We start from the raw sequence: 14228 nt of genomic DNA on the forward strand, positions 1-14228 counted from the left end.
CAAGAGAAAAAGAGGGAGAGGTGAAGTAAGATCTTGCATCTTTGAGGGACTGTTCTTGTTCCCTGTTTTCCTTGATGTTGGAGAGCAAGTTAAGGGTTGTGCTCATCCCCTAATCCTATTTGAGATGATATCTTCCTACTTCCTTGTATTTTTTTGTAATATCCTATTGTTGATAGTGGAAATTACATTTGCGTTGTTCTCCTGTAGATGCAGATATTGGGTTCCAAATCATGTAAATTTGGTATCCACTTGTGGTTGTGTTTGCTCTTGCTTGCTATTTGTTCTGATTATGTTACCTATTGACGGTGACCATAGGTCTCATTGTTATGAATGGATTTGAGCATATATGCACCGAGCATTTGCAGCAAGGCCTAAATGAAGTAGTGGACCCCGTAATGTGCATAAATGTTTCTACTCTGGGAACCTAGCATCATTTCCATTAGAAACCAAGTTCCACCCTCTCATAACATAACAATTGGTAACAGAGCTTATTTGATTTATTCTTGGTTTCTTGTTTCAGAACTTTGTTGGAACGGTCACTTGTTGGGAGATTGTGGTCTTCTAGCCCCCCCCCCTCCCCCCCTCTCTCAAATGGACAAGGCAGTGGAATTTGAAAACTTGATGGAGGACTGCCTCATTGCAAAGAAGTTGGATCTACCATTGGAAGGGAAAGATGCTCAGCCCTTGGATGTGCTGGACAAAGAAAGGAAAAGTCCTGACTGAAAATGCTGGCAGCTATTAGGCCATGTCCCACCATTTATACTGTTTGAAGTTTACCAATGCAAGATGGCCTCCAAGCTTTAGGAAACTTTAGAGTGTTCATTTAAGCAACCTTCCACTGCGAACAACATGCATTCTATGAAGAGGCTATTTCTCGTGAAAATGAAGCTTCAGAATCTGAAAGCATGTGAGCGTGCTTAATTCGATTGCGGCTCATTCGAAATCTTTGAAATCTTTTGCAGAGTCCACCATGCAATGATAATAACCACTATGAACAATTGAACATGATATTTTCTTCTAAAATAAAAAGAAATTGCCTGGTTCTGACAACCAATGTTAGTCGCTTCAGTGACTTGTAACATATTATACCGGTGATTGCTGGGGTATAACTGTTAATTGATCATATACATAAATGTAGCAGGTATAGATATGTAAATATATATGCATGTATGCATACATACATGCATGGATATATGTATGTGTTGCAGCCAATCCCCTCGTCGCCTGGTCGCGGGAACGAGCACCTGCAAGAGAAATCCACACTGACCGGAGATGCCTCCGACGGGGACCCTCCGACGGTCAAGTCAGAGAGGAGACTAGGCAACAGTAGAAAAGAATCAGGGGGATCAGCGGGAGAGAGAGAAGAGAGAGAGAGTCCAGGGGCTTCGAAAGAACCTCTCTGTAGCACTGTTGCCTTCCCCGTTTTATAGTAGAGCACGGCGTGGTGCCGCCATTAATGGCGCAGACAACTGGAGAGTTGTCAAATTGCCGGAGGCTGTCAGAGTCGCCGCGGTCTGTCAAATCGTCGTGGGCTGTCAAATCGCTGGGATTAATCTATGTCCTTGATAGGACAATGTCCCAGGGCGGCTATGCCGCACGCCCTTATCAGGACAGTGGCCCACAGCAGTCGTATGGCGTTTGGGAGAGCCGACCGACCATACGTCGGCATTTGGTTGCGGGACGTCGGATGAAGACCCGGGGACAGCGTCGGTTGGTCTGGGGCATTGCGGGAGTCGGACATCGGGCTCCGCCGTTCGGCTAGTCGGGAATGGAACGGGTCTGTCTGACCGACATAATGTTGTGGGCAGGCTGTGGGAGGACTCCCTTAATAGTCCCACATCGGGCAACTCTGGTGTGTGCATGTGCTTAAGAGGATACGGGCACACCTTCCCTCACGAGGCTCCTTTTTCCGCCGAGGGTAAGGACAAAACTGTGAGGCCGTCTGCGTGACGCTGGGGGGACTCGCCCCCGATGGGGACCACGGGCACGTTTCCGGTCCGGACCCAGCCGTATCGGACAATACTTCATGGGCCGAGACGTGGTTCGCCCCGACGACTGCTTGACACGTGTGCACAACAGTGGCGTGCCAGGTAGGGGGCACCCGCCCCCTGTCGCACGTGCACTCTCCATAGTGGGGGGCATGTTGTGGGCAGGTTGTGGGGGGACCTCCCTTAATAGTCTCACATCGGGCAATTCTGGTGTGTGCATGTGCTTAAGAGGGATACGGGCACACCTTCCCTCACGAGGTGCCTTTTCTTGCCGAGGGTAAGGACAAAATCGTGAGGCCGTCTGCGTGACGCTGGGGGACTCGCCCTCGGTGGGGACTACTGGGCACGTTCTCGGTCCGGACCCAACCATATCGGACAATACTTCATGGGCTGAGGTGTGGTTCGCCCCGACGACCGCTTGACACGTGTGCACAACAGTATGTATGCATGTAAAATAACCTTCAAGGATGATTAGTTTGTATAATGCCCATCATGACTGTCATTGAGAACATAACAATCATAGTGTGCATAAAACATTCCCTACTAATATGTTAATACTGTAACAGACATGTTGTGAAACTATTTAAAAGCCATTATAATGTTATAGAATTTTTTTTCTAGAACCATGATTGGCAAAGATATTATGATCTCGAGACTGTTAAACTTGCTAACAAGAATCCTGTGATTTTCTTTACTTATTTGTGCTATTATGACCAAGCAGAGCCCCATTTATGCATGTAAAGAAATGCGACATACCATGCTATTTCAATCCATGAAATGCAAACTTAATTTTTCCTGATGTTTCAGGGATGCGTCTGACATGATGATTTGTGATCTAAAATATTCCGCTTTCAGACACATAGTAGTGGTGGATGAGACAAATGTTTAGATGATAGTGAAGTATTGAACCGTATGTATTGAAACTGAAAATTGAGGTAAATGCCTCTCATGATACAGTTTTTCTCGTTGTAATTTCTAACGAATTAGTCCCACAGGATTTTGGACAGAACAGTTTGCCACAAATTGCATTTTTTGGGTGTTTAATTTCCTTGTAGATATTTTTCACCATCATCATTTTCAAGATGTCCATTAATCAGCACTTAATATTGTGCACTTAAAACATATATGCTGATAGAAAATTAAAAAAAATCTTCTTTACAATCAATGTCTCTATGTTATCAAACTATTCGGGATCATGGTTTCGAAATTTATTTTGTTTAATGTCATTGAAAGCTATTTACGTCTACCTTCTTAAAGCAAGTCTCACTAATATCCCATATAAATTTGAAGAAGTACTACTATTTGCATGGTAATAATTGAATTCATAATCGACAATCATCACTGTAATGATATTCTTGTGTCACATCCACCATTGTTTGATCAATATCCTTTTTCTTGCTCATCCATGCCTCTTCTGTCATGCACAAGGATATGAACATGTATCCAAGAAGTGCAACCTCACATTTTATCGTCCATTTGTACGTATTGTTTTGCAGATCCAATTGCATGTTCACATAAAAAATTGCGAGGCTCCCATCCTATGGTAGATATTACCATCAATAACTGCCAATATTGTACTAGTGTTGACAATTAGGGTTTCATAATTTAAAATCGGGGTCAGGTCCTGTTTCGTGGATCAATAAGGGAGCAAGTCGATCCTTTTGGGTGGTACACCATACACAAGCTTGGTGATGATGTTCATACTTGCCTGGAGTGATAGGGCAGCAGAGTTGAAATTTTAGCTGCTGCTGGTGGTAATAAACAAATCGTTGGAAACTAGAGGAGGGATGCTGAAACATTCAACAATTAACATACCATTTATATATAGAGAGACTGGCCAAGTCAAACCCTTGACTTGTTGGAGGGGGTCATGAGATATGATATCCGAGACCTATAAAAAAGAGAAAATTGGAAAGAATGTTTCTTCTCATCTCAATTGTATCTAAATACAAACTGAAATATGGGAAATTTCAGAGCTTTTTGCAAAATTTGGTCAACTATAAAAGGTCCTACCTAAACCAGGGAGAATTTTGGGGTTATTTTGTTTTGCATAGGAGCAAATTGACCTTAAAAAATTAATAGATCAGTGAAATAAGTCTATGGTTGAATTGTTCCAGGTGTTATAATAGGAATCTCGATATATACTTCTGTTGACGAATGAAAGCTCCACAAATACAATTATAATGGTTTGGTTTCCTGAAGCTTAACAAACAAAATGGCAAGTTTGAAGAATTGCCATGGAAGAACTGGTTTTTCAGAAAAGGTGATGCCATGACAGTTACTTTTGAATCTCCTGTAGCCACCTAACCAGCTTGCTGGAAGTGTCAGAACTCAAGTCAACTATAATTTCAACTGCACTTAGCTTAATAGCTAGCATTACAAAAGTTAGCTAGAACTAGTTCCTTGGGCATTATACCACAAATATGATAAATATGTACACTTTGGGCCTCTTAGATTCTGTAAGAACTTGATCCAAGGAATGCAGTACCCAGTTTATGGTTATACTGCCAATCAAACACCCTTGAAGCTATCTCTTTGGTTTCAATGAATCATCAGAGGTTAATCAGTCGAGGATCTTGGGGGTCTTTGCTGACTGTAATATTTCTGGCTTTGATCATCTCAGCAGACACCATTCCTGAAGTAGGTCTCTCTCTCTCTCTCTCTCTCTCTCTCTCTCTCTCTCTCTCTCTCTATCTATCTATCTCTATCTATCTATCTCTACACCAACCCATCCCCCCCGCAACCCCAGCTCCTCTCTCTGTGTGTATCTGCACCTGCGGGCGTGCACGCCCAATGTGTGCATGAATAAGCAATCTTTCCTGTTGTTTTCCTTATAGTGTTTATGGTATGCAAATGTAATTGCTCTACATAAGTGAAGAAAATTTCAGTTAAAATCACATAATAGTGCAAAGTATCAACTGCCACCATAAGGATGACCCTTTTTTCTTTCTTTCTTCCTTTTTTTTTTTTTTTTTTTGAGAAAACAAGGAAGATCATTTTTTCTTAAACTGCTCAGTCAAATGGTCTGGCTTAAACAGCAAGCGCGCGTGCACGCGCATATATATATATATATATATATATATATATATATATATATATATATATATATATATATATATATATATATATATGAATTTATTGTTTCTTTCTTCTTTATCCCCTTGCAGTTTCTTTACTATTGTTTTGATGCTAATAAACATATTTGGTTGTGCTCTTTATCTACGTGCATGATTTTTTGGGGAAAAGTTCGACTTATATTCAACAATTTAACAGAATGATTAGTGCTTTATTTATTTATTTATTTTGAGCATGCAATATTTTTCTACTAATCCTTAATATATCTTTCTTTTCCTGACATAGCTGCTGCTCTCCATTCGCTGGCCGAGAGTTGGGACAATCCTCCTCAAAGCTGGTTTGGTTTGGATCCTTGTGGAAGTACTTGGGTTGGAATCACTTGCTCCAATTCTCACATCATTATCATGTATTCATGTCAGTTCTGCAAGTCTAAAATTTCATTAAACATTACAGGAAAAATACAGCTGCAATTTTTGGAATGCTAAACTGCCATACACGTATTTCAGAACACTACCGGTATTGGGACTTGGTAGGACACTTTCTGCAGAAATTCAGAATCTGCCAGAGTTGGTGGCTCTGTAAGTTTCTGTAACTGGTTCTCTATACTGCAGAAGGATGAGCCCAGCTATCAACTAATTGCTAGAAGACCTATGTTTTTTGCTTTATAGTCTTGGATGCCATAAAATCAAAAGTACAATTCATGAAACACACAGTCTTTTTCCATTTAATTTTACTCATTAAACTTCTTATCTATATTTTCTAGTCGCTATGATTTGCATGTTTCTAATTTTACTTTTGCAGGGATCTGCCTTACAATAAGGGTTTGAATGGACCAATTCCCCGATCTATTGGGAATCTAGTGAAGCTAAAATACTTGTGAGCTGCTACTGCTGTTTGAACTGGCATAGATCTGTGGAGGCCAGCTGGATCATGACTTGGAGTAGTCTGGGTTTATTTAGGAAATGTTGTAATTAGGAGCAAGTGCATAGCTTGTGGGATGAAAATATTACAGGCCAAAAATAACCAGTTCAGGAGAGAATAGTCTGGGTAGCAACGGCTGCGTACAAATGGCTAACAGTTTGTGGCCACAATCTTGCAAATAGAGCTGCAAATAATAATCAGGTGAAAATGGTTAGGCTCCAAGGGCTGGCCTCTCTTAAATGTGGATTTGAGGTCCAGGCATGGTTCCCTGAGACCATAGCACCCTGGAGCCCAGTCTGACCCAAGGCACCTGTTTGTTCTTTAAATTTGATCATCGTTGACAGAGCTAATAATGCTGCCTTTTGTTGTGCCAAGAGCTGCTGTGAAATCCTAGGAAGAGAGCTCTCTGAAGTCAAGTTGTCCTGTACTGCATCCTAAGTTCCCAACGATTTTTTTTTTTTGGTACGATGGAATACTTATACAAGTTTAGTATGAATACAGCCAAAGAGATCAGAAAAAGAGTGTGATGGAATGGTATAGGCAGATCCGCCGTATTGGTCCAAATTATCTCTCTGCTGCGCTTTGCAGCAAACAAATTTTAAGTATTGGAGGAAAAGTTGGTGCATGAACTCCTCACCATCAACCATTTCTCTGGTTGTACTGTCGACACTATTTGTGAGATTTCGACATCTATGAAGGATGGTTGTGCAATGAATTGCAATCCCCTTCATGCAACAACACGACCTGAGATTTCTGGCATCATAGAATTTCTTGTCTCATTAATAAACAACAAGCAACCGTAATATTCAAAGTTGCATCTCAATTCTTGCACCAAAGTTGGTTGAAGTCCACCTTTTTCAGGCTCTTTGTAGTGCATGTCCATAATCTTGAGTTCCAATGCCTCAGGTTGACGAGAAAAGTTGCCAATTTGTTGCAGTTCGGCTTCCTCAGAGCTTCTTTTGTTTTTCGCCGGAGCATCTCTATTTTGCTTCTGCACGATTTCTATTACATATACCGAACTAATTGGACTCTATTTGAAAATCTCTCTCTCTCTCTCTCTAACACACACACACATCCACATTGCAACTAATTAAACTTTTCTCTAAAATCTAAAAACAAATAATAATATTTGTTTCTTTTGATGTTTTTGCTTAGTCTTACACGTGAATTCTGAAGGTTCTATATCCTAGGCCTTGGACAAGAAAGCAAGAAACAGCTGTTCCCATCAGGTCAATACACTAGACTACTTCCTAGGTTCTCATGATGTCAAACTTGGTTTCTTGTTGCCTCTGTAGTCAAGGAAGTTACACTCTTTAGGCAGTTCCATTCACCTTCCAACTAATCGATAGGTGATCTACAGTTCTACATGGGGATAGGCAAGTCTACATTCAAGGCAAGGGCCACAGGTATGGGGCTTGGAGCACCCAACCTGTTTTCTTTGGCTTAAGCTTACTGGTTATAAGTCGCAGCAATAGTTTATTGAATGAGTTATCATTCCTTCCAACGTCCCTATGACAATTCAAATATTTATGAACCTTCCCTTGGTGTCTTCTTGATGATAGAGAAAGGCATGGGTACTATATGAGCATTCTGAAATATCGGCAAGCTGCAAGGCTGCTACTAAGGAAATGAGGGCAAAACCTTCAGTTGAATGCATGATCTAAACATTGAAATATTTCTTTGAAAAACGATCAGAAACAATAAAGTTCACCATATTGCATGTAAAAATTTAGTAGTCCACATAGAAGTCCTTTGTTTTCCATTTTGATTTTCAATAAATATCTTTACTCATGATCACTCACTCATGTCATTCTTATCCTGTTTTCAATTTAGGGTTAGCTAGTGTTACCCACTTATCCCCAGTTATTTCAGTGCATGCTACATAACAAGTAGAGGACAGGATGAATATTCATGGAAGTTAGAATATTTTAAGCAAATAATTATATAAAAGTTTGTAGCAAGGTTCGTCAAACCAATATTGGGGCTTGTACTGTGGCAAATGATTGATTTGGTATGGTACTAATACATATCCTATCAAATCAAGGTATATTAGAGTTGAAAGAACGGGAGAAGGGAAGGGTAGAGAGAGAGATCCTTACGTGACCTTAACCCTAACCCTTGAAGGAGAACTAGGAGGAGAGATAAGATGAAAGGGAGAAAGAGAAAGAGGCAGATGGAGAGGAGGAAGAGGGAGGGGAAGAGAGGCGTACCAAGAGATAGCGGAATACAATAGATGAAACTTTGAAAAAGTTTAATGTCGCTAAAAAAAATCTAATCCCTAATCCAGCATTCACAAACTATTCCAAATTAGGTAATTCAGGGCGCTCCAAGCGTACTGGCCACAAACCAGAATGGTTTAGCCTTTTAAATCAAAACATCGGATGAGGGAGAGGAAAAGAGAGAAAGAGAGAGAAGGAGGGGAGGGAAAGAAGGGCTCCAGTGGTGGTGTCCCGTCAATGTTATCGGAGTGCCGCAAAGACCTCCGCGGCTTTGTGTCGTCCAATAAGGCATTTAATTGAGAGAGATAGAGAGCAAGGATACTGGAGGAAGACGCAGCTGGTGGAGAGGCCGTCGGATAGCCACTATGGCCACTGGGCAGCGGAAAAGTTGTGAGTGGAGTCGTGGCTGCAGAATGGGGCGACCGCTCTTATTCATCGTGTGTTTTTTTTTTTAAATGATGATGAGCCGGCTTCACCAAATCTATTGCCAGCTTCACTATGGTTAGAATTTTTTTAAAAATAAAATTTATGAAATAAAGACAATCACCTTTGTTTCACACCGGCAATACCGTCGGGCCGTGTTTCTGTTGTTCAATAGCTACGACGGTCAGTTGGAGGGCCTTCGGCAGCCTCTCCACCAGCTTCTCTTTCCTCCTTTTCTTTCTCTCACCCCCTTTCTCTATCTCTCTCTCGACCATAATTTGGCGGGGGAAGTGAAGGCCTTGGTGGCCCTCAAAGCACTCTTGCGGTCTGCCTATGGCCACTGCTAGCATCTCCTCTGGCTACGCACTCCTCCATCTCCCCTTCTCTCTCTTGCTCCCTCTCCCCATTTTTTTCTTTTTTCCTCCTCAATTCCTTTCTTCGCTTCTGTGTTGATTTCAAATTATGCATTATATTATATTTTATATATTGTAATATATAATATATATTTATAAATAGAGATAATATATGTTATACATATATTATAATATAAAAAATTATATTATACTTAATAAAATAAATGAGTAGAGGGAGAGAGGAGGGCCTCTGAGCCCCCTTTCTCGTCCTCTCTGGCATCCCTCACTCCCTCCCTCTCTCTTTGTAATAACCCAGCCTATTGGGCCCTGGATCAAGCCCATCTAGATTTAGGTCCACTAAGCCTGCATAAAAAAAAAAAGAATGGAACAAGAAGACTCCCATTGGGAGTCTTCTTCTTCCTCCTCTTGCCGACTAGAATAAGGACTCCTAGGGCCACTAGGAACCCTAGCAAAGCCTCTATAAAATCTCCATTTCCTCCTCCATGGCTAGCCACGACAAGCATCAGATTTCTCTTCTTATTTTTTTCAAATTTTTTCATTGAAGCTGCGGATGTCCTCATCGTGTTCATCTCAAATTTTTGCCGGAGATCTCACCAGAGTCAGAGGTAAGCCCCGACCCTCCTTCCTCTCTTCCTTCCCCTCCTTCCCATGGCTTTGTCCACCCTCGTCGGTCGTCGGGTTCATCGAGAAAGCCACAAAACCATAAGGCCCTATTTTGCTCTGTTCGGTCGGGCTATCTTCCTCTCTTTTTCGACCACCGGTGCCGCTGTCTGTGGCGTCTCACCCGTAGGATAGGACTTCATCTCTCTATCCCTCTTCTCTAAGGGTCTTGACCATCGGTGACCAGCCAATGATCAGAAAATAAAAAAAAATGATGGTACCTTATTTTTTTAATTTTTTTTGATTTCTTGCCGGTCGAACCTTGCCGCCGGTCATCCCTTGCCTCACGACCATCGACTATCATTGCCGGACATCCGGCCAAGATGCTGCCCCTCGCCGGAGCCAAGCCACCAAGTCCCCCTTGGTCCATCCTCTGTTCGATCAGGAAGAGAAAGAAGAAAAGAAAAAAAAAAAAAAAGAGAAAAAGAAAAAAAAATAGAAGAAAAAAGAAAAAAAATTCTCTCTCTCCTCTCTCTTCCTCTTTTCCTCTTTCCTCTCTCTACTTTCTCTCTCCAATTTCTTTCTCTAGATTCTCTCTCTATTTGCTCTCTAAAATTTCTCTCTCTAAGGTCTTTTTACTCTCTCTCTTTCTCTCTCTAACTACATCACGGATCCTAAGGCAAATTTGAGATAAAAATAAGATGATCTGAGATTACTTCAAAATTCATGCAGTAAATTGGATCTCAATCCGATCCTTATTCGAAATTTATAACATCGATCATGGTTAATTCATATTGAGTCATCCTGATATAATCTCTGATGATCTTAATCATAATTTCTTCATCTGAAAGATATGAAGATTTTCTCTTCATTTTCTCTCTCCACTCTCTCTCTAAAATTTTATCTCTAGAATTTTCTCTCTCTTCATGAATTTTCTCTCTCTAGAAGTCTTGTGGACCAATGGAGGGTCCAGATACTTAGACAAATCTCGATTTTGGGTAATCCTAAGAGAAGTTCTGGATTTATATTATTAAGATCGATTATCGATAATTTTTTCATATATAATTTTTATATTTGATCAGGATCATGAAGAGATACGATTGTTTGCATAAGATATCGAGTAGAATATCTTATTTTCAAAATTCATAAATCGAAGAAAAATATTGATTTCTATGCTTGGATCAGTCACCGATAAAGGTAAGAATCCCTGTATATGATCACTATTATATATATGCTATCCGAACCGGCTGTTGGGTTCGAGACGTAATAGAATAGTATCAGAGCTTAGGTTATGATCATTTGAAAATTATGATATAAGTGATTAGGATGTGACAGAATGATATCAGAGCTAGGTTATGATCATGTGAGGACTATGATATAAATGATTAGGATATGATAGAATAATATCAGAGCTTCAGTTTAAGATCATTAGAAATTACGAAGTGATATCAAAGTTTTATGTATGATCAATAGAATGTGATAGAGTGATATCAGAGCATATGACTAAAGTGGTATCAGGATTTTTATGATCATTAGGGACTGTGACATTTTTAAGATTATAATCAATAGAGTATGATTGTTAATATCAGAGTTTAAGGTTATGATCATTAAGGATATGATAGAATGATATTAGAGAATATAACTTAAAGTATTTGATCTTAAGGTTATCATTATTCAGGATTGTGACTTTAGTGATATTTAAATTTAGATTATGATCATAAGGAACATGATAAACATAAAAGAAAAAAATTTAATATTTGAATTTTAAATCAATAGATACTATGATGAAATTTATATATAAGTAGCATATGATGTCTATAATAGAATTAACGAGTCATATCTTAGATTCTAATTAGTAGGATTGACCTAAATATGAGAAGTGTTGACCTTAGAATGAAGAGGGAGATATTGATGTGTTGTATTGAGTATACTCGATAATTTTTGGAATGCTAAACTTATATGGTTGAAGATCAAGATAACTTTTTTAATTTCGATGATAATTGTCTAAGCATTATAAGTTTGGACTTATCTAAAGGAAGTTAATTAGGATATGATCTAAGATAAAATTATATCATATGAGAGAGAAATATTTTTGAGCATTGAACCTATAAGAGGTCATATATGAAACTCAATTTTAGATAAAAAATATACTTAAATTTTATTATGAGAATATGAGATACACATCTTGGTGAAATCTTTGGTTATTCAAAATATCATATTTGGATGTGGTTTTTTTGATCTTTCAAGTTGCATTAAATTTTAAGTCAAAAATTTATTTTTTTAAGTGGATCTAGGATATTTTGATATTATTGTTAAATTAAATATAAAAAATTAGTTTTGTTAGAATATGATATATACGTTATGATAAAATTTTTAATAATTCGTATTACCATCTTTGGATTAGATTCTTTAATTTTTCTTGTGATTGTTGAAGATGGTAAAGTGTATTAATTATTCAAATCAAAGTTTGAATTTTTGAATTGAACTAAGATATCTTGCTAGTGTTAAATTTTGAATGACTTATACAAAGGATAAGATTTTGTATTGATTTATCGATTAATATTAAGGTTATAATGAAGAGAGCTCTACAAGAAATAATCAAGTTGATTCTACTTACAAGGATGTTGGCTTGAGTTCTTCTAGTTTGTCAAGTTAAAATTAATTCTTTTAAAAAGAAAGATTGATTTGAGAATTATCTAAATGATTGTAAGGTAAATCTAAGGTTAACTCCAATTGATTCTAGATATATTGGATTCTTGAAGAATGATGAAATTTATGCAATGATTTCAAACATAGGAAGTGGATCAAGATTTAATTTTGATATGCTATATCCAAAGATAGTAAAGATAAAGAAACTTAAAGTTTTGCTCTAAATTTCATATGAAATTTAAAAGTTGGATCTATCTTTGATTGATCTAACATACAAAGATATTCTTATCTTTTGATAAACCTATATAATTTGATAAATTAAGATCAGAGTACGTAACAAAAGTGTGGTGGACTAAATTGATTAAAAATATTAATTTTTTGATTCAAAAGATATTATGATGGAATATATTAGTTGTAAATAAGGAAGGATTTTATTGGTAATGAAAGTGTGCTACAGATTTTGACCTAATCTGATCATAGACATGTAATTTTTGTCAATAGATTATTTCATTGCAGATAATGCCAAAAAATTTTAGATATCTCAAGTTTATTATTAACAGCTTGATAGTTCTTTTGTTAGTTCAAACCTAGAATGTCTTGACATAGATATTATTTTTTTTCGAGATTTAATGTTGTTAGTTGAACTGACGTAGAAGGTTGAGATTTTCTTAAGATGAAAGTCCACCTGTTAAATTTGTTGGAAGGTCAAAAGAAGAAAAAAATCGATGATTGTGAAGAGTGCCTGATGTTTGGCCTTTTTTTATTTTCTATCATAGGTAATCTGAGATAATTATGAATTTTGAGTGAAATGTATTGGACAAATAATTGTGGTATGTTAATACAAGGTCAAAATGTTACTGTTCTTTGAAAAAATTGAGAAATCAATATAAAAAAAATAAATTTGAGATTCCATATAATTTTGTTAAATCAAGATCATAAAAAATAAATAATATGTAAGACATTATCGGAAGTATGAGAATGACATGATGAGTGTATATTTTTAAGTATGTATCTTAATAACATAACTTAATTTCGAGAATGAAATTATTTAAAGGGGGGGATGTAATAACCCAGCCTATTGAGCCCTAGATCAAGCCCATCTAAATTTAGGTCCACCCAGCCCGCCTAAAAAAAAAAGAATGGAACGAGAAGACTCCCAACGAGAGTCTTCTTCTTCCTCCTCTTGCCGACTAGAATAAGGACTGCTAGGGCTACTAGGAACCCTAGAAAGGCCTCTATAAAATCTTCCTTTCCTCCTCCATGGCTAGCCACGATGAGCACCGAATTTCTCTTCTTATTTTTTCAAATTTTTTCATTAAAGCTGTGGATGTCCTCATCGTATTCGTCTCAAATTCTCACCAGAGACCCTACTGGAGTCAGAGGTAAGCCCTGGCCCTCCTTCTTCTCTTCCTTCTCCTTCCCATGGCTTTGTCCACCCTCGTCGGCCGTCGGGTTCATCGAGAAACCCACAAAATCATAAGGCCCCATTTTGCTCTGTTCGATCGGGCCATCTTCCTCTCTTTTTCGACCACCAGCACCGCCGTCTGCGGTGTCTCACCCGTAGGATAGGACTTCATCTCTCTATCCCTCTTTCCTGAGGGTCTTGGCCGTCGGTAACCGGCCAATGAACAGAAAACAAAAGAAAAAATGGCGGTACCCTATTTTTTCGATTTTTTTGATTTCTTGCCGGTCGAATCTTGCCGTCGGCCATCCCTTGCCTCACTACCGTCGACCGTCATTGTCGGACATGCGACCAAGCCGCCGCCCCTCGTCGGAGCCAAGTCACCGAGTCCCCCTTGGTCCATCCTCTATTTGGCAGGAAGAGAAAGAAGAAAAGAAAAAGAAAGAAAGAAGAAGAAGAAAAAGAAAAAGAAAAAGAGAAAGAGAAAAAAAAATAATAATAATAAAAAAGAAAAAAATTTCTCTCTCCTCTCTCTTCCTCTTTTCTTCTCTCCTCTCTCTATTTTCTCTCTCCAATT

Source organism: Elaeis guineensis, chromosome 9, assembly GCF_000442705.2.
Source record: "Elaeis guineensis isolate ETL-2024a chromosome 9, EG11, whole genome shotgun sequence".
Lineage (NCBI taxonomy): Eukaryota > Viridiplantae > Streptophyta > Magnoliopsida > Arecales > Arecaceae > Elaeis > Elaeis guineensis.